This window comes from Panicum virgatum, chromosome 3K (assembly GCF_016808335.1).
Source record: "Panicum virgatum strain AP13 chromosome 3K, P.virgatum_v5, whole genome shotgun sequence".
NCBI lineage: Eukaryota > Viridiplantae > Streptophyta > Magnoliopsida > Poales > Poaceae > Panicum > Panicum virgatum.
This window is the reverse complement of record NC_053138.1, coordinates 38,623,925-38,644,907: the sequence shown is the minus strand read 5'-3', so window position 1 is coordinate 38,644,907 and position 20,983 is coordinate 38,623,925. Positions and strand designations below refer to the sequence as shown.

Genomic DNA, 20,983 nt, shown 5'->3' with positions numbered 1-20,983 from the left:
CGCTAGTCATCTCACCTAAGGAAGTGTGATGAACCTCTAGCGTAGCTCACGACTTGTGGGTAAAGATGTGCAACCTCTGCAGAGTGTAAAACTGGTATACTAGCCGTGCTCACGGTTATGAGCGGCCCAGATCCTCCTTTTGATTAGTGGGGTTGTCTCCTTCCGATGAGGGAGGTGCCTCTCGGGGTTACTTTGGTGGCTTGGTTTCGGTTTGGTTCTCAGTAGTAACATGTTTAATCTTGATTAATTACTATGTAACTGGGTTAATGGTAATTCATCAACTCATAGTAAATAGTTTTAATAAAACTTTGCCAACACTTAAAAGCTAATGCAGTTGAGTCAGCCAACCTTAGAGCCTCATAGTTTGTGTTATATTTGTTGACAAGTTGTGTACTCACCCTTGCCTCTTCTCTACTTTTTCCTCTTGGCTACGCTACTGCTGCTCAGTTCCTGCCAACACGAGGGAGTTCGTCCAGCGCTACCAGGACTACGAGGACTTCTAGGTGTTCGTCTCCCAGTCGACGTCCCTGTGGCGCCCTGCTCAGCTTCGGAGAGCTTTTATCGTATTTGTACTTCGCTTCCGCTGTATCAGACATTTTGTCATTAATGTAATAAATAACATTCGTATTTCGATTTATTATATCTTATTCGTGATATGTGCTATGATATACTGTTCATTCTGTTGTATATACGTGTGACTTGATCCTGGCACGTATATGATTGCTCGGTTTATGTCCTTTTATAAACCGGGTGTTACATCAGGCCGCCACCGCTGCTGCTGCCGTCTCCGATTCCGCCCGACCCCGTGGTCCTCCGCCACCAGGGATGCCCTAGATGAGTTCCCCTTTGCTCCTTCACTCTTTTCCCCCTATCCGCAGTCTCCCACGCCCCAGAACGCCGGTCGGCCGGTCAGTGCCGCCGGTAGCCATGGACAGGAGCTCTTTTGAGCTCCTCTGTTTATGGCCCTAGCAAATAACTGGTTTATTTGCTGCTATCTTGTCAAAAGTTGACATATACTACAATATTCCTTTTGTAATAAAATTTGGCAATCTTGTCATGATTGTCTGATCTTAATTATAACAACATTGTGGAGAACAAAAGAATGGAAACTCCTTTTTTTTTAAGAGTGAATGCGAGCTATTTATGAAGTAAGCAGATGGCATAACTGTCAACTGCACAAAGTCATATGATTTCGAAGGATACCAGACATTATTAGAAGTCTCTTATTGTTCCAACAATGTACCTTTCAGGATAATCAATGATAGGATCTCAAGAAGTGATGGCACTGTGATCGAATGAGGGAATAGAAGAACTGTCATTCTTCAGTGCTGAGAACAACAAGGTAATAATGCTAGCTCTTTTAGTATTTACAGAAATCCTTCCATCGACCCTCTCCTTGTGTCAAAAAGAAAAACAACCTTGCATACATGTTCATCTAATTTCGGTGGTAAATTGCAGGGAAGAATAGTTCATGACAAGATGGGCACCCACGCTTTATTTTTTTTACAACTATTTGTTTTCATACCATACAGCGTTTAACGGCTGCACTGACATTTCATCTACTTCACCAGTTTAGTACGCATTTACTCACAAAGTAAGCTATATGATTGTGGTTAAAGTATAATCTGCTTGTAAATTTTTATCGTTGTCATTATTTTGTTACTTTTGTCTGTTTCATTAGACCAGTTTATTCTGACCATCATGTTGTGTGCAGCCAAGTTTTCTAGCTATGAAGTCCACTGGTGGAAAGTTGCTTGTATTTCAGTCAGGTATTTGATTGACCTTGATGTTTCTACGCAAATGCAAAAGGGATATTTCGTTTTTTTTCTCATACCCAAACAGTGTTTCTACAAAAGGCCACCAACATTACCCATGCTGATGCATCACTAGGGAATGAAATTTGTTCAGTAAACACATCAGTTGAAGCTTCCCTTTCCATCCAGCAACAACCTCACGGTTAGACACTGAACTACTGTCATACTAAGATGAATAGACTGTTTCCTATAAGGCATAATCAGAATCAGCTTTGTAACACCCAGCTGTTAATCCACTGTAATTAAACTAATCATGGCCATTAGGTTCAAACTTACGCGACAAATCACTGAACCAAAGTTTCTCTTGTCAGCCTGGGTCAGACCGGTCTGTCCGGTCGGGACAACCGGTCTGACCGGTTGAACCCGATTCAACCGTTTTGGGCCCCACATCATTTAAATCGCGCTCTCTCTCTCTCTCTCTCTCTCTCTTCCTCATCAGTTCACCCACCTCCCTCAGCTCCCTCACACTCCCTCCCCGAGCTCCCCTCTCCCCAAACCTTAATCCCCAAATCCTTCCTCTCCATTTGATCCAAGGCCGAGGAAGGCTCCAAATCGGCGTGGTGGATCATCCCTGTCATGTAACCCTTCCCGGGGTGAAGTGGAATCCAAGTTCTTCGTGGGGGAGAAGCCCCTTTCAAGGTAAACAAGCTAGGGTTTGTTCGATCTCCTTTTTTAGGTGTTTATAAGTGAATCCCTTTGGTCAAACACCTCTAATTGAATCCATGAACTAAAGCCTAGAAGGGATTTAGAATTGGTGGGCTAGTTAACTCATCCAAGGTATTTTGGCTTGTGATGGTCGATCTCTCGTTCTAGATGATTTTAGGCGATTCCCTCTGGTCAAACATGTCCAAAAGTGTCCCTGAGCTAGTTCCTAGAAGGGTGTTAGATTTGGTGGGCGATTTTCACCGCGCCAAGGATTCTAGCTTCTGGTCTGGTTAGGACCGGTCTGACCGGTCGGGTGGACCGGTCTGACCGGTAGCGTGGCCAGGTTAAGTAGGACCGGTCTGACCAGTATTGGGAACCGGTCTGACCGGTATAGCAGGAGCTGAGCAAGGTTTATGAGTGATAGTTAGTGTGTATAGTTAGGAATCAATTTTTGTTATTGGTTACTTGTAATTTTTATAAATCATGCATGCATTCTCTCATACCATATGCATATGCACACGTGTAGCAGCCACAGCAGAGGAGGTGGTATACGAGGTGGTTGCGGAGCCACAGGAGCCGCAGGGTCAAGCCCCGCAGCAGGAGGAGCGGTGTGAGAACTAGCCCCAAGGCCCAGTGGCCCCCGGTACTGAGCAGCAGTCGCAAGACAAGCCCCGGTGCATGTCCTATTATTTCAAATTATGACACCTACATATGTTTCTATTACTTGTGCATTAGGTTTAGGAATTGTTTGGAACCCTAGTTGCACGATCTCTAGGTTTCCTTGAGTTATACTAGTATGTATAGGACGATAGAAATGCTATGCTTAATGGTTCTCGATAGAAGTCGAGTGATTCGTTTCACTCGCGAGATATAGGATGCTTAGAAGTCGAGTAATTTCCGATTACTCGCGAGATTTGAGATATATTTATATTCCAATATATGAGCTGTTGCAATTGATATAGAATGCATGGAAGTTTGAGACCGGATGGGAATTGATGATGATATATAGGTGTGGCAGCAGGACAGGGTTCCAGGGTGTCTTAGTCCCGTCTGAGTCGGTTAAGAACCGTACCGTTGTTGGCCCTGCTGATCATGTTTGAATTGTACTAACCGCATGCCAGGAGTAGGAGGTAGACGAAACCGGTAAGCCTAGTACTGCCTCGCTTCGAAAGTACAAAACTTCATCACCACCTCTTGGGGCGAGTCGAGTAGTCGCGGAGAAACGGGATGCATATGTTTACTTTTGGTGGTCTCTCGTTGAGCTCGGCTGACTATATGTAGGTGGGGCGGTTCTGTAGTTCAATGTGGGGAGGGGAAGGGTTGGTGCGTGTGGTCCGACGGGGCATACGCGTGCCGTGTTGGTTAGGTCCGCCTTGCAAGGTTAAATCGGATCGATTCGCCGTCAGTCGCTCTCGGATATGAGCACCTTGGTCACTGCGTCACATCGTAGTGTTATGATGGGATGCTAAGTATAGATATATGATGATGAACACATTGAATCATTATTGGTTGCACCACTATGTTTGCTATAGTTAGTTTATGCAAATGTAGATTATAGCTAATTTATATAGAATCTGGAGCTAAAATAATGAAAATAAGGAATGATTTTAGTCGCCTTTTCTGCAAAATAACCACCAGCCAAATGCCTTGCATGTATAGGTATGTGGGCTAAATATACCCACTGGTCGGGTAAGTTTTGCTGAGTATTAGTTGCTCAGGGTTTGTTGCAGGAATTGCTAGATAAGGGCTATATTCGTCCCAGCACTTCACCTTGGGGCTGTCCTGCACTCTTTGTTAAAAAGAAAGATCAGAGCCTCAGGATGTGTGTGGACTATCGGCCTTTAAATGCTGTCACAATTAAAAACAAATATCCTCTGCCCCGGATTGATATCTTATTTGATCAGCTAGTCGGGGCTAAGGTGTTTTCAAAGATTGACCTCTGCTCTGGTAATGTCGTTTGGATTGACAAACGCCCCAGCACATTTTATGTATCTTATGAACTCGGTGTTTATGCCCGAGTTGGATAAGTTTGTCGTGGTTTTCATTGACGACATCCTTATATATTCCAAGAATGAAGAAGAACATGCAGATCATCTTCGCATTGTACTCCAACGCCTCAGAGAGCACAAACTGTATGCTAAATTCAGTAAATGTGATTTCTGGCTCAAAGAAGTTCAATTCTTGGGCCACATCATTTCGAAGGATGGTGTTTCTGTTGATCCTAGCAAGATTCAGGATGTCTTGAATTGGGAAGCTCCCACATCTGTTCCAGAGATCCAGAGTTTCCTTGGGCTAGCAGGGTATTATCGCCGGTTTGTACCGGACTTTTCAAAAATTGCTAGGCCCATGACTGAATTACTCAAGAAAGGGGTGAGATTTAACTGGGACGACAAATATGAGCAGGCTTTTCAGACTCTGAGAAAGCTTCTGATGTCTGCCCCTGTCCTAGCACAACCAAATATTACCCGGCCTTTTGATGGGTATTGTGATGCATCAGGTACGGGTCTTGGCTACGTTCTCATCCCTATTTGTCTTCACCGGATATTATTCGGCCATTAATACTTGTTGTGATGCATCATGTACGGGCCTAGGCTGCGTCCTTATGCAGGATCAGCGAGTGATTGCTTATGCTTCCAGAGCACTCCGCCGGCATGAGGAAAATTATGCCACACATGATTTGGAACTGGCAGCAGTGGTACATGCACTGAAGATCTGGCGTCATTATCTTCTGGGTAATCCTGTTCATATATACTCAGACCACAAAGAGTCTCATGTATATTTTTACCCAGAGCGAGTTGAATTTATGCCAGAGGCAGTCGTTATAGTTGATTAAAGATTATGACCTGGAGATACATTACCATCCGGGCAAGGGAAATGTTATTGTCGATGCATTGAGTCGCAAGGCAAGCTGCAACTGCATCTCAGCAACACCTATGCATGCAACTCTATGTCAAAAAATGGAGAAGTTGAATCTGACTATGGTAGCTGAGGGTACGCTTACCAACATTACCCTCACTCCAACATTGCGGGATCAAATTATTGCTGCTCAGAGAAATAATATTGGCATGGAAAAGATTAGGCAAAGGCTCAGAGAAAGTGACCCTCGTGTGGCATGCTTCCAGCTAGATGGCGAGGGTGTTTTATGGTTTAAGAACCGATTAGTGGTACCTAAGGATTTCGAGCTACGAAAATTAATTCTTGATGAAGCTCATCTCTCTAGGTATTCAATTCACCCGAGCATCAATAAAATATATCAAGATTTGAAACAATGATTCTGGTGGACAAGAATGAAGCGGGAGATCGCTAAATTTGTTTCTGAGTGTGACATCTGTCGAAGGGTTAAAGCTAGTCACTTCAGACCAGTCGGTATGCTTCAGCCTTTGGATATTCCTTTATGGAAGTGGGAGGATATTAGTATGGACTTCATTGTTGGCTTGCCTCCCACCTCAAAGGGATATGATTCTATTTGGGTCATAGTTGACCGCCTCACTAAATCTGCTCATTTTCTTCCCGTGAAGACACGTTATTCATCCCATCAATATGCAGAGATTTATATGGCCCGCATTGTGAGTCTTCAAGGTGTACCCAAGACGATTATATCGGATAGAGGCTCACAATTCATTGTGCATTTCTGGGAACAATTGCAAGCATCCCTGGGTACTCAGATTATTCGTAGCTCAGCTTATCACCCACAGACTGATGGTCAGACTGAGCGAATTAATCAAATTCTGGAGGATATGCTTAGAGCCTGTGCGCTCTCCTATGGCAAGAAATGGGATGAGTGTCTACCTCTGGCGGAATTCTCTTATAATAATAGCTATCAAGAAAGCATCAAGATGGCTCCATTTGAGGCATTATATGGGCGAAGGTGTAGAACCCCATCGAACTAGTCAGAAGCCGGTGAAAGAAATGTTTTTGGCCCTGATATGGTGAGTGAAGCTGAAGAATAAGTCCGAGTCATACAGGAGAATTTAAAAATCTCTCAATCACGGCAGAAAAGTTATGCAGACAAGAGACGCTGGCCCCTGATATTTGAAGTGGGTGATCAGGTTTACCTTCGGGTGTCTCCGATGAAAGGTGTACAGCGGTTTGGTGTGAGAGGCAAACTAGCACCTCGCTATGTTGGGCCATTTCCTGTGATTGAGCGTTGTGGGCCGGTAGCCTATCGTGTGGAACTTCCAACACATTTATCAGCGGTCCACAATGTTTTTCATGTATCCCAACTCAAGAAGTGCCTGCGTGTTCCCACTGAGTCAGTTGATATGGAAAATCTGCAGTTGGAGCCTGATTTGGCTTATCCGGAATATCTAGTGAAAATTGTTGACCACAAGACCCGGGTTACTCGGAACCAAGTGAGCAAATTCTATAAAGTGCAATGGAGTAATCACTCCGAGCGGAAAGCTACATGGGAAACTGAAGAATTTGTTCAATCCAAATACCCGGAGTTGTTACAAACCTACCAAGGTACCTAATTTCCTACCTTACTCTCAATTTAACGCCTCCATTAAATCTCGGGACGAGATTTCTTTTAGGGGGTAGGATTGTAACACCCAACTGTTAATCCACTGTAATTAAACTATTCATGGCCATTAGTTTCAAACTTATGCGACAAATCACTGAACCAAAGTTTCTATTGTCAGCCTTGGCCAGACCGGTCTGACTGGTCGGGACAATCGGTCTGACCGGTTGAACCTGATTCAACCATTTTGGGCCCCACATCATTTAAATCGCTCTCTCTCTCTCTCTCTCTCTCTCTTCCTCATCAGTTCACCCACCTCCGTCAGCTCCTTCACACTCCCTCCCCGAGCTCCCCTCTCCCCAAACCTTAATCCCCAAATCCTTCCTCTCCATTTGATCCAAGGACGAGGAAGGCTCCAAATCGGCGTGGTGGATCATCCCTGTCATGTAATCCTTCCCAGGGTGAAGTGGAATCCAAGTTCATCGTGGGGGAGAAGCCCCTTTCAAGGTAAACAAGCTAGGGTTGGTTGGATCTTCTTTTCTAGGTGATTATAAGTGAATCCCTTTGGTCAGACACCTCTAATTGAATCCATGAACTAAAGCTTAGAAGGGATTTAGAATTGGTGGGCTAGTTAACTCATCCAAGGTATTTTGGCTTGTGATGGTCGATCTCTCGTTCTAGATGATTTTAGGTGATTCCCTCTGGTCAACCACGTCCAAAAGTGTCCCTGAGCTAGTTCCAAGAACGGTGTTAGATTTGGTGGGTCATTTTTGCCGCGCCAAGGATTCTAGCTTCTGGTCTGGTTAGGACCGGTCTGACCGGTCGGGTGGACCCGTCTGACCGGTAGCGTGGCTGGGTTAAGTAGGACCGGTCTGACCGGTATTGGGAACCGGTCTGACCGGTATAGCAGGGACTGAGCAGGGTTAATGAGTGATAGTTAGTGTGTATAGTTAGGAATCAATTTTTGTTATTGGTTACTTGTAACTTTTATAAATCATGCAAGCACTCTCTCATACCATATGCATATGCACACGTGTAGCAGCCGCGGCAGAGGAGGTGATATACGAGGTGGTTGCGGAGCCACAGGAGCCGCAGGGGCAAGCCCCGCAGCAGGAGGAGCAGTGTGAGAACCAGGCCCAAGGCCCAGTGGCCCCCGGTACTGAGCAGCAGTCGCAAGGCATGCCCAGTGCGTGTCCTATTATTTCAAATTATGACACCTACATATGTTTCTATTACTTGTGCATTAGGTTTAGGAATTGTTTGGAACTCTAGTTGCATGATCTCTAGGTTTATTTGAGTTATACTAGTATGTATATGACGATAGAAATTCTATGCTTAATGGTTCTCGATAGAAGTCGAGTGATTCGTGTCACTCGCGAGATATAGGATGCTTAGAAGTCGAGTAATTTCCTGTTACTCGCGAGATTTGAGATATATTTATATTCCAATATATGAGTTGTTGCAATTGATATAGAATGTGTGGAAGTTTGAGACCGTACAGGAATTGATGATGATATATAGGTATGGCAGCAGGACGGGGTTCCAGGGTGTCTTAGTCCCGTCTGAGTCGGTAATGACCGTACCGTTGTTGGCCCTACTGATCATGTTTGAATTGTACTAACCGCATGTCGGGAGTAGGAGGTAGTCGAAACCGGTAAGCCTAGTACTGCCTCGCTTCAAAAGTACAGAACTTCATCACCACCCCTTAGGGCGAGTCGAGTAGTCGTGGAGAAACAGGATGCATATGTTTACTTTTTGTGGTCTCTCGTTGAGCTCGGCTGACTATATGTAGGTGGGGCGGTTCTGTAGTTCAAGGTGGGGAGGGGAAGGGTTGGTGCGTGTGGTCCGATGGGGCATACGCGTGCCGTGTTGGTTAGGTCCGCCTTGCAAGGTTAAATTGGATCGATTCGGCGTCAGTCGCTCTCGGATATGAGCACCTTGGTCACTGTGTCACATCGTAGTGTTATGATGGGATGCTAAGTATAGATATATGATGATGAACACATTGAATCATTATTGATTGCACCACTATGTTTGCTATAGTTAGTTTATGCAAATGTTAGATTATGGCTAATTTATATAGAATCTAGAGCTAAAATAATGTAAATAAGGAATGACTTTAGTTGCCTTTTCTGCAAAATAACCACCGGCCAAATGCCTTGCATGTTTAGGTACGTGGGCTAAGTATACCTACTGGTCGGGTAAGTCTTGCTGAGTATTAGTTGCTCAGGGTTTGTTGCCACCAAATTTTTATTTCAGGACAACCAGATGTCAACTTCTGTCCCTGCTGTGTCAAGTTCATCCGCCGGGACACAGAAGGTTGGGAGGTAGTGGAGCGAGACCCGTAGATTAGGGAGTCGGCGGGTTGCACACTTGAGGGCGGTGTGTGCAGCCCCTCTGTTCTGTTTAGACCGGTCTGACCGGTAGTCCTTGGGGGAGTCCATGCAGGCCAATCTGAACGGTTATGCTAACTGGTCTGACCGGTGGTGTTAAGGCAGATTGTGGGCAGTAGTGTAGTATAGTCTTGTCCTTGGTGTAAATTCTAGTTTTAATAGTTGTAAGACTTGTAAATCAGGTTTGTAATTAAACCAGCTTGTAAAGCTGTGGTATTTGAACTTGTTTTGTAAAAAGTTATGTAATATCGGATGTCGTGTGTTGTATTTCCAAATATTTATCATGCTTGTACCACCTGCGCCCGCCTTCGCGTGGGACTACCGGTGTTGTTTCGATCGGGACGTGGGTTGAGAAAGGACCATCAAATTAAACCATTAAGCTAATGCGCCCGATGTGTTCAAATGACGGCCATTACGCTTAATTTGGAGTTAATTTAGAGTTTTAATTTGGCGGTTCCTTCACAAGCTCCATCTCACAATTAAAGTTACTAGCCGAAGCAATGCTAAAAATTTAATTTCTGTGTTAACTTGACAGCTGAAACATTATTATACCAGTTAAGTTAGTGTGACACCTCAGGTGTCTAGCTATTTGAACATAAGGTTATATGAGCAATTGTGTGTTTAGCTTTGTTTAATAGTCAAAAAATTTCAATGCAAATTAAGGGCATATTTGTAATTATGCAAAATTACTAGCTCCTTTTTGCAAAAAGTTTTAACTTAGGGAGTAATTTCAAAATTTTGAAGGGTTTTCTTGCAAAACATAAGCAATCATGATTTTGGCAGCTTTATTACATTTAAGTCCAAACTTGTGATGAATTTGCAATCAAAAAGTATTTTTCCTTATTTAAATAGAGTTCTTTTAAACTTTTCAAAATATTTCAAAATCTTTTGATCTAGTAAAAATTTGCACAACATGAAAGTTGTAGGTCTTGAAAAACTGAACAATTTTCATTTTGGGACTTTTTCATTTGAACTCTAGATTAACGGGAAATTTTGTTTTACAGTGGAACCCCGGAACTTTTCTGTTTTTACAAACTAGTCCCTGAAACTCGTCTTCAACCTCCAGCTCTGCGGGAGCTCGGCAGGCCACCGCCGCCGCGGGTTTCCCCGCCCACCAGCTGCCCTGCGCCGCCGTGGCTCGCCACCCGGCCTCCTTGGCCCTCTCTTGGCCTCACCCCACCCCTCTGTTTGCTCTCCCTCCCCTCGCCACGCCGCGCCGCCAAGTACCACCCCTGCTTTTCTTCTTCAGCGAGCGCGCCGCCGCTGATCTCGCCCTCGGACTCAGCGCGCCGCCTCAGGTCTTCATCCACCGACTCCAAGCATCGCCATGAAGACCCCCGCCGCCGCCCCAGCTGCCCTGCTGGCCATTCGAGCATGCGCCACGCCGCCGCACTGCGCCACCTCGCCGGCGCCCATGGACACACCAGTGCCGTCACCAATTCACCTTTCCTTCCTATCGAGCTCGATCCACAGTACTTTCTTATGCTCATCTCCCCTCCATTTCCTATAAAAATGCCCAACCGAGCTCTATCACCGGCCAAACCCCACCGCCACCCCAATCCAACTCCGGTGAGCTCCCGATCCGCCACCACAACCCCATTCCAGCCACCCCAAGGCCCCAGATAGCTTCGCGAGGATCTTGTGAAGCTAACCAGTCGCTTAATTCCACCCATCTCCTGCCGGAACTACCTCGCCATCGATCACTTCCGCCGCCGCCTCTGCTCCAACGCCGACGAGCCCCCTCTGGCCACCCCGCGCCTCACCCAAAGCCACCATCAGGTGCAACTTGACCTGCTCAACCTCACTGGCCCCTCGGACCTCACCGCCGGTGACCTCTCTCACCGGAAATGGCCGGTCAAACCTCCCCCTCCCCTCCGACCATGACCAAGGGCCACATTGCTTTGATTCAAAAACTTTCAGGGTCCTTTCTGTAAAAAGACCTTTATCCTTTTATTCTTTTTGCAGTGAACTACAAAAATTCCTAGGAAAATGTAGAAAAATCAATAAAATGCCAAACCAATTTTGTTGTTTTCCTTGTATTTATCTCTACAAGTTTTGTGTTGTGAGTTTTTTTGCTAAATCTTTGTGTATTTAATTCTAAAAATAAGGTTAAAATATGACACTTTTTATTTATAACTTTTATATTAGATCCATGTTTCAAATGAACCTTGAACCCTATTTTCCTTGCAACATGTCAAGTTTTACAAAATTTTTCAAAACCCATTAGTGGACTTTAACTTATGCTTTTAAAAATTTTCTTCTTTATGTTTTGTTTATATCTTTAAAAGTTTATTTCGAACTTTCCATCTATTGAAATAAAACCCCCTTTTTCTTGTTATTTTATGGAATTCTTTGTGTTCCTTTTTACTCTATAAACCATTGCCCAGTAAAGTAAAACTTTTAAGTTAATCTTAAATATTTACTTTACTGGTTTTCAACTCTTTAGTAAAGGAAAGCTATACTCAAGCACTTTACTAAATTCAAATTATTGCATTGCATATAGAAAGTACCTCGTTAGCCGACGGAACATACGAGCTCATCCAGGAATCAGACGGGAATTTCTCCGAAGCTCAGATCAACATTGTTAAATTAATTGAAGCCCTGAACTTTGATTCGGAAGACCCAAAGTCCACTGACTTTATAGACGCTACTACATGCAAGCCCCGGTGCATAATCCTATTATTTTATGCAACTTATTACTATTTGTTTGTGCATTTAAGTTATTGGAGTTGAATGAAAACCTTAGATGCATAATTCTAGATACCTATTGATTGAACACTAGAACTGAGTCCGAAATAGATGCTATGCTAATAGGACCGGTAAAAGTCGAGTGATTTCCTGTCACTCGCGAGCTTTATAGGAGTTGATTGCTTACTTTCTGCAATCACTAGAAGGACCATGGACGGATTTGGTTACAAGATTCATATGAAAATCCGTCTGTGTTGATGAACTTGATAAGGCCGCAGTGTGTGGTAGTGTTGATTAAGCGTTTGAAAGTACTAGCCACATGCCGTGAATTATGGGTAAGCGGCAAGCCTAGTAACTGATCGGCCCGGCAAATGGACATACCTCCCACTCTCTCTTAGAGACAGGAAGTTGATTTATGTTGAAAGCTAAATTATGATGCATCACTACGGGTACAGGATGTGGGCTGTTCGCTGTACTCGAGTAGAGTGGCCCTGATCCATGAACCGGAATGAGAAGCAAACGGTTGCTTGGGAGTGACTCCACGGTGCTCCAAGCGTGTGTGTGTGTGTTAGGTTTACCTTGTAAGGATTGAAATTCGGTTCGAACTGTTCCGCCTCTCACGGATATTGAGACTGCTTAATCTCTTTCCCACATTGAGTAAGAAGTGGAACAAGATGATACTTAATATGGTTGGATGAAATTAATTTTCTACATGTTTGAATAGATAGGTGCAAATTTAGAATGGCTAATGAAACTAGAACCTGAAAGCTAAAACTTGAAATTAAGGATCTACTCCTTATTGCTTTTCAGCAAAACAAACTCCAAAGCCTTCACAAGCCTTGCATGTCTAGTTAAAGGGATGTTATATACCCTTAGTCGGGTCAGTCTTCCTGAGTATTAGTATACTCAGTCTTGCTTGTGACCTTGTTTTCAGGAATAACTTTGGAAGACTCAAACACTAGTTTGACTTGGGCTGGTGTTTTACCTACTGGCTGGTCTATGGAATGGGAACCATCTTCGACTAGTAATAACTCGGCTGAATGATGTCATGTTTGGGCTTATCATGACATCTACCCTACGACGTTTGTGCATAATCGTGTTTTGCTTTTCCGCTGCAGAACTTCTCTTTTACACTTAGTTTCTATAAGACCTCTTTAAAGTTTCTTTGGAATAAGTTTGTAAAAGCTAGCACTTCAACTTTCTAGCTTCAAAACTCTGATGTAACATATTTCGCTATCAATATGATGTGAAATATTATGGAATTGTTGTATCTCTGACTCGCCTTCATGCGGGATGTATACTTGTGGTTCGATCGGATATTCAGTGGTTTCATCGGGATGTTACCCGACAGACCAGTGATTATATCGGTTGAGGTGCATTTAGGTGTTTAGTGCACCCAAACTGGTGTAATTCAAACTGGTTCTGCCACAGCTGGTATTAGAGCGGGCAAGTATACTCATGATGATACAACAAACCTTAGAAAGTTTTCGAATAAAAGCTGTGCTCAACAAAGTGTTTACAAAGTTCCGTTGGGCTCGTTAAGGATTGTGCTTAGATCGTAAAGCCCTAGGGTGATGTTTTATGGGTACCAACAGGTGGCTATAGTTGTATATGCTATGTGTTTTCTACAGGTACACTAACCATGATTCGATAGGCTAAGAACGGTTAGGATCTCTCGGCTAGATATTATAGAGAGAGACGTATGCCACCGAAATTAACCATGTAAGACCAAAAGTATTTGGCAGTTATTTTTGGTTGTGAGGAGGATAGAACGTGCATGCATTGTTAAAACTTGAATGTTATGCTTGAATATCTTTTTAAGGACTTTTAGAGTGCTTATCTTGTTTGATTGGTTTGTGGGAAATATGGTGAGTGCCTTGTTCTAAAACTTAGGCTTAGTTAACCTTAGAAGTGGTAGACTAGTTGTGCTTAGTTCAAACCTTTGCATCCTCGATCTTTTGTTCAAGAAATTTTTTCTAATGGTCAACTAGCCGTGTTTATAGTTTGATTATTTTTTCGTTGTCTTCTTTAAGCATTCGAGAATCTTTTACCATCACCTTGCCACTTGATTCTTGAATGGTAAATGTTTGCCAAACCTTCTAACACCTTTCTGTTGAAAAACAACCTTTTATTTTCAACTATGGTTGAGCTGTCCAAATATACTATATTTGCATGATACCATTTGATAATGGAAGCAAGGATAAACTGGGATCTAACGGATACCTTCCATGATTCAGATGGTGGGATCAACGCATGGTACCCCTGAAGGATTTAGCCATGGCCATGCTAGTGGATCTCAGTAACCGCTACCACCACCTCCTAATTTGGCAGAAGTTATGGCTCTGCTAACTGAGCTGATACGCCAACTAGTGCAGGGGCAGCAAAACCAGCCCCGCTCTCAGCATTGAGGACGTGAAGATTATATTCCCCCGGCACCTGGTTATCAAGATTTCTTTGGTACCCAGCCCCCGCTGTTCCACAAGACCGATGAGCCCCTGGATGCAGATGCATGGCTTCAGACCATAGAGTTGAAGTTCGCTTTATTGCCAGTACCATGCTCCGAAGCAAATAAGACTCTCTTCGCCGCCCAGCAACTACGTGGCACCGCCCGCATCTGGTGGGATAATTATCGTGCCATGCTACCCGCCGATCATGTCGTCACTTGGGAAGAATTCCGGACCGCCTTCAGGGCGCATCATATCCCCGAGGGACTCTTGGACCGGAAGCTAAATGAATTCTTGGCGCTTACACAAGGAACCCGCACTGTGCTTCAATACACACAGGTTTTCAATCACCTGTGCCAATACGCGGGCTATCATGCTGATAGTGATGCCAAGAAGCAGGATCGTTTCTACCGTGGTCTCAACACCAAGCTTAGGGAGCGCCTCAATCTTGTCCGCCCCAATAGTTTTAATGAGCTGGTGAATATGGCCATCACACAGGACGATTGCATTACAGCGCATCATGCTAAGAAGAGGAAGGCACCAACTAGACCCTCTGGTGTGCAACCATCGAAGTATCGTTTGGTGCAGAATACAGTTCCTAGGGCCCTACAAAGAAATCCTCCATTAGGCATGTGGGTTTTCAGGCCACCTCAACAGCAAGGAGCAGCTAGACCTCCTATGCCTCAACAGCAACAGTCTGAGCCAAGGCCAAGTTTTCAACAGTCCAATTGTCCAAATGGTAACCACCGTTGCTATAACTGCGGAAGTCCTGCGCATTTCGCTAGGAATTTCCCCCAAAAACAGAAGCCTGCCCAAGGTCAGAATTCTAATCAGAACTCCAACCAGAACAAAGGCAAGAAGCAGGTGCTGCAAGTTAAGCAAGGACGGGTCAATTTTACCACTCTCGCTGAACTCCCAGGCGAGGCACCAATTATGACGGGTACTTTTTCTATCCCTCACAAACCTGTAGTTACACTACTTGATTTTGGTGTAACTTGTAGTTTTTGTAATCAGAAAAGGCTTGGACGTTTGCCATATAAGGTTGCCATCAATTCCCATTCTGGAATCTCGGGACGAGATTCTTTTTAGGGGGGAAGGTTGTGACACCTCAGGTGTCTAGCTATGAGAACATAAGGTTATATGAGCAATTGTGTGTTTAGCTTTGTTTAATAGTCAAAAAATTTCAATGCAAATTAAGGGCATATTTGTAATTATGCAAAATTACTAGCCCCTTTTTGCAAAAAGTTTTAATTTAGGGAGTAATTTCAAAATTTTGAAGGGTTTTCTTGCAAAACATAAGCAATCATGATTTTGGCAGCTTTATTACATTTAAGTCCAAAATTGTGATGAATTTGCAATCAAAAAGTATTTTTCCTTATTTAAATAGAGTTCTTTTAAACTTTTCAAAATATTTCAAAATCCTTTGATCTAGTGAAAATTTGCACAACATCAAAGTTGTAGGTCTTGAAAAACTGAACAATTTTCATTTTGGGCACTTTTTCATTTGAACCCTAGATCAATGGGAAATTTTGTTTTACAGTGGAACCCCTGAACTTTTCTATTTTTACAAACTAATCCCTAGAACTCGTCTTCAACCTCGAGCTCTGCGGGAGCATTGCAGGCCGCCGCCGCTGCCGCGGGTTTTCCCGCCCACCGGCTGCCCTGCGCCGCCGTGGCTTGCCACCCGGCCTCCTTGGCCCTCTCTTGGCCCCACCCCACCCCTCTGTTGGCTCTCCCTCCCCTCGCCACGCCGCGCCGCCAAGCACTGCCCCTGCTTTTCTTCTCCGGCGAGCGTGCCGCCGCTGATCTCGCCCCCGGACTCGCCGCGCCGCCTCGGGTCTTCATCCACTGACTCGACACGTCACCCTGAAGACCCCCGCCGCCGCCCTAGCTGCCCTGCTGGCCATTCGAGCATGCGCCACGCCGCCGCACTGCGCCACCTCACCGGCGCCCATGGACACACCAGTGCCGTCGCCAATTCGCCTTTCCCTCCTATCGAGCTCGATCCACATCCCTTCCTTATGCTCATCCTCCACTCCATTGCCTATACAAGGCCCAACCGAGCTCTATCACCGAGCAAACCCCACCGCCGCCCCAATCCAACTCCGGCGAGCTCCCGATCCACCACCACAACCCCATTCCAGCCATCCCAAGGCCCCAGATAGCTTCGCGAGGATCTTGTGAAGCTAACCAGTCGCTTGATTCCACCCATCCCCTGCCGAAACTACCTTGTCGTCGATCACTCCCACCGCCGCCTCTGCTCTAACGTCGATGAGCCTCCTCCGGCCACCCCGCGCCTCACCCAAAGCCACCATCAGGTGCGCCTTGACCTGCTCAACCTCACTAGCCCCTCGGACCTCACCGCCGGCGACCTCTCTCGCCGGAAATGGCCGGTCAAACCTCCCCCTCCCCTCTGACCATGGCCAAGGGTCGCATTACTTTGATTCAAAAACTTTCAGGGTCCTTTCTGTAAAAAGATCTTTATCCTTTTATTCTTTTTGCAGTGAACTTCAAAAATTCATAGAAAAATGTAGAAAATTCAGAAAAATGCCAAACCAATTTTGTTGTTTTCCATGTATTTATCTCTACAAGTTTTGTGTTGTGAGTTTTTGTTAAATATTTGTGCATTTAATTCTAAAAATAAGGTTAAAATATGTCTCTTTTTATTTATAACTTTTATTCTAGAGCCATGTTTCAAATGAACTTTGAACCCTATTTTCCTTGCAACATGTCAAGTTTTACAAAATTTTTCAAAAGCCATTAGTGGACTTTAACTTATGCTTTTAAAAATTTTCTTCTTTATGTTTTGTTTATATCTTTAAAAGTTTATTTCAAACTTTCCTTCTATTGAAATAAAACCCCCCTTTTTCTTGTTATTTTATGGAATTCTTTGTGTTCCTTTTTACTCTATAAACCATTGCACAGTAAAGTAAAACTTTTAAGTTAATCTTAAATATTTACTTTATTGGTTTTCAACTCTTTAGTAAAGGAATGCTATACTCAAGCACTTCACTAAATTCAAATTATTGCATTGCATATAGAAACAACCTCGTTAGCCGATGGAACATACGAGCTCATCCAGGAATCTGATGGGAATTTCTCCGAAGCTCAGATCAATATTGTTAAATTAATTGAAGCCCCGAACTTTGATTCGGAAGACCCAAAGTTCACTGACTTTATAGACGCTACTACATGCAAGCCCCGGTGCATAATCCTATTATTTTATGTAACTTATTACTATTTATTTGTGCATTTAAGTTATTGGAGTTGAATGAAAACCTTAGATGCATAATTCTAGATACCTATTGATTGAACACTAGAACTGAGTCCGAAATAGATGCTATGCTAATAGGACCGGTAAAAGTCAAGTGATTTCCTGTCACTCGCGAGCTTTATAGGAGTTGATTGCTTACTTTCTACAATCACTATAAGGACCATGGACGGATTTGGTTACAAGCTTCATATGTGTTGATGAACTTGATAGGGCCGCAGTGTGTGGTAGTGTTGATTAAGCGTTTGAAAGTACTAGCCACATGCCTTGAATTATGGGTAAGTGGCAAGCCTAGTAACTGATCGGCCCGGCAAATGGATATACCTCCCACTCACTCTTAGAGATAGGAAGTTGATTTATGTTGAAAGTTGAATTATGATGCATCACTACGGGTACAGGATGTGGGCTGTTCGCTGTACTCGGGGAGAGTGGCCCTGATTCATGAACCGGAATGAGAAGCAAACGGTTGCTTGGGAGTGACTCCACGGTGCTCCAAGCATGTGTTTTAGGTTTACCTTGCAATGATTGAAATTCGGTTCGAACTGTTCCGCCTCTCACGGATATTGAGACTGCTTAATCTCTTTGCCACATAGAGTAAGAAGTGGAACAAGATGATACTTAATATGGTTGGATGAAATTAATTCTCTACATGTTTGAATAGATAGGTGCAAATTTAGAATGGCTAATGAAACTAGAACTTGAAAGATAAAACTTGAAATTAAGGATCTACTCCTTATTGTTTTTCAGCAAAATAAACTCTAAAGCCTTCACAAGCTTTGCATGTCTAGTTAAAGGGATGTTATATACCCTTAGTCGGGTCAGTCTTCCTGAGTATTAGTATACTCAGTCTTGCTTGTGACCTTGTTTTCAGGAATAACTTTGGAAGACTCAAACACTAGTTTGACTTGGCCTGGTGTTTTACCGACTTGCTGGTCTATGGAATGGGAACCATCTTCGACCAGTAATAACTCGGCTGAATGATGTCATGTTTGGGCTTATCATGACATCTACCCAACGACGTTTGTGCATAATCGTGTTTTGCTTTTCCACTGCAGAACTTCTCTTTTACACTTAGTTTCTATAAGACCTCTTTAAAGTTTCTTTGGAATAAGTTTGTAAAAGCTAGCACTCCAACTTTCTAGCTTCAAAACTCTGATGTAACATATTTTGCTATCAATATGATGTGAAATATTATGGAATTGTTGTATCTCTGACTCGCCTTCGTGCGGGATGTATACTTGTGGTTCGATCGGATATTCAGTGGTTTCATCGGGATGTTACCCGACAGACCAGTGATTATATCGGTTGGCGTGCGTTTAGGTGTTTAGTGCACTCAAACTGGTGTAATTCAAACTGGTTCTGCCACAATTAGCTTGTAATATCTCTTTGCTCTGATCTTTGGTTTGATTCTTCTATACTCTGCAAGTACCTAGACATTAGTTCAAAGGAAAAGTGGTTTGTCGGTCATATTTAAATTATCATATTATCTGAACTTTTACATACATTCACTGTCCCTGTATTTGATTTTTCCAACTATGATTGCTGCTACAAATTTAATTGAGCTTTAAAAAAAATATAACTATAGCGAGACTAGGGCTGGACGAAAAACTCGTAACTCGCTAACTCGCTCGACTCGCTCGTTAATGACTCAGCTCGGGCTCGACTTGTTTTATAATGAGACAGCTCGTTTTATAACAAGCCAGCTCGATTTATATCGAGCCAGCTCGAGCTGGCTCTCGAGCCATATCAAGCCAAATTAAATCTCAAACAAATAACTAAAATTGACTCGACCCATATATCCACACCTCCCTTGCAACTCGGCCCAGCCCAAACCGTGAAACCTTAACCATCCACGGTCCACCACCAGTCCACCACACCAGGCAGTCAAGCAAGTCACGCACTCACGCACGGTCTTCTCTTCGCCCTTTCCGCTCCTCCCGAGTCCCGATTCCCAGCCGCCGCCCGCGTCCTGTGGTGCCTACCGCCGCCCTGTGGTGCCCCGTGCCTGCTGCCGCCCGCCGCCCACCGCCCTGCGGCCTACCCCTCTGCCTGCACAGCGCACGCGGCAGCACCCGCTCTACACAACAGGTCAGCAGCCAGCAGCGCACCCGCCCCCGCCCTGTTCCTCTGTTCGCCCGCTGCCCTGTGCGCGCGGCTGGCCGGCGCCACCCTGCGCCGCTTCCTGCTGCCGCCGCCGATGGGGTAGAGGAGAGGAGCACCGGAGCCGAGCTCGAGTTCTAAAATATCCCTGGAATGTGTTTTTGGTGTTTGACTCGCGAGCCAAACGAACTGGCTCGAGCTCTTTAGCGAGCCGAGCCGAGCTGGTATCCTGGCTTGTTTGTAAAACGAGCCGAGCCGAGCCAGCTCATTAACGAGCCAAGCTATAACGAGTCGAGCTGTAACGAGCCGAGCTGGCTCGATATCCAGCCCTAAGCAAGACTAAAGGACAATGACCCAGCAGGAACTATAGCAAGGTGCCAGCATACCTGGCCTATGTTGGAATTTTTCTGTCTTTTGTAATTACCTTAAAGTCCTATTGTGCTTCTCAGGATGTGTTATTAGCATGGAGCATTGGTCGTGCTTTCGTGCAGACGGTTAAATTGGAGAGCCTTTAGAAGCAACTGTCGTTTTTTGCATCTTAAAGCCCCATAAATTTGAAAGCCTATAGAAGTAGATGCTGCACAGGTAAAATTAGTCCTTTGTTGTTCTGAATCATTCAGGCAATTAACCTTGACCAGTCAACAGTCCCGAATTAAACATACACAGTCCTTCTATGCAACTAGAACTCTTGGACTATTTATGTTTTGCCAATATCCAAAAAACCACTATGCATCGTGCGAATTTTGTCTTTGCAATAATTAAATTTAGCATTTCAATTGTTGTCCCCGAAACTCACATCTTCTCAATTTTAGATTGGAAAAGATGTCCTGTGGTTTATTTAGGTCCTTCCATACATTCTCATATCTTTTAATTCATGAACTCATAGTAATTGAAGTCTAAAAATGTTTCTTTGCTTTCCTTGCCATGAAACTGAATTGTTATCCTATTTTGCTCTGAATTTCACAAAGATTCCTAAGGACCATGGTGGTATCACCATGTGTTCAATCTAGAATGCTGACGACAAAACCTGAAGGATAGGAATCAATCTTGGCACAATTTTGTGAGGTAATAATATTTTCCCAACTTTACTACCGAAATATGTGATAATAACTATTTTCCCCGAACCATCGATCCAAAGGACAAAGTCATCAGCAAAAAATATTTTTTTC

General features: G+C 44.0%; 1 long non-coding RNA gene across 2 annotated transcripts; it reads left to right on the top strand.

The window, feature by feature from the left end:
- Nucleotides 1-765: 765 nt before the first annotated feature.
- Nucleotides 766-20,352, top strand: LOC120699163. 2 transcript variants are annotated; one of them, XR_005685256.1, is made up of 4 exons: nucleotides 766-1,342; nucleotides 1,459-1,594; nucleotides 1,715-1,769; nucleotides 20,264-20,352. It is a non-coding gene; the product is annotated as an uncharacterized LOC120699163 (long non-coding RNA). The 2 variants fall into 2 exon arrangements; XR_005685255.1 differs by lacking the exon at nucleotides 20,264-20,352 and adding an exon at nucleotides 1,843-2,124.
- The last annotated feature ends 631 nt before the right edge of the window (nucleotides 20,353-20,983 follow it).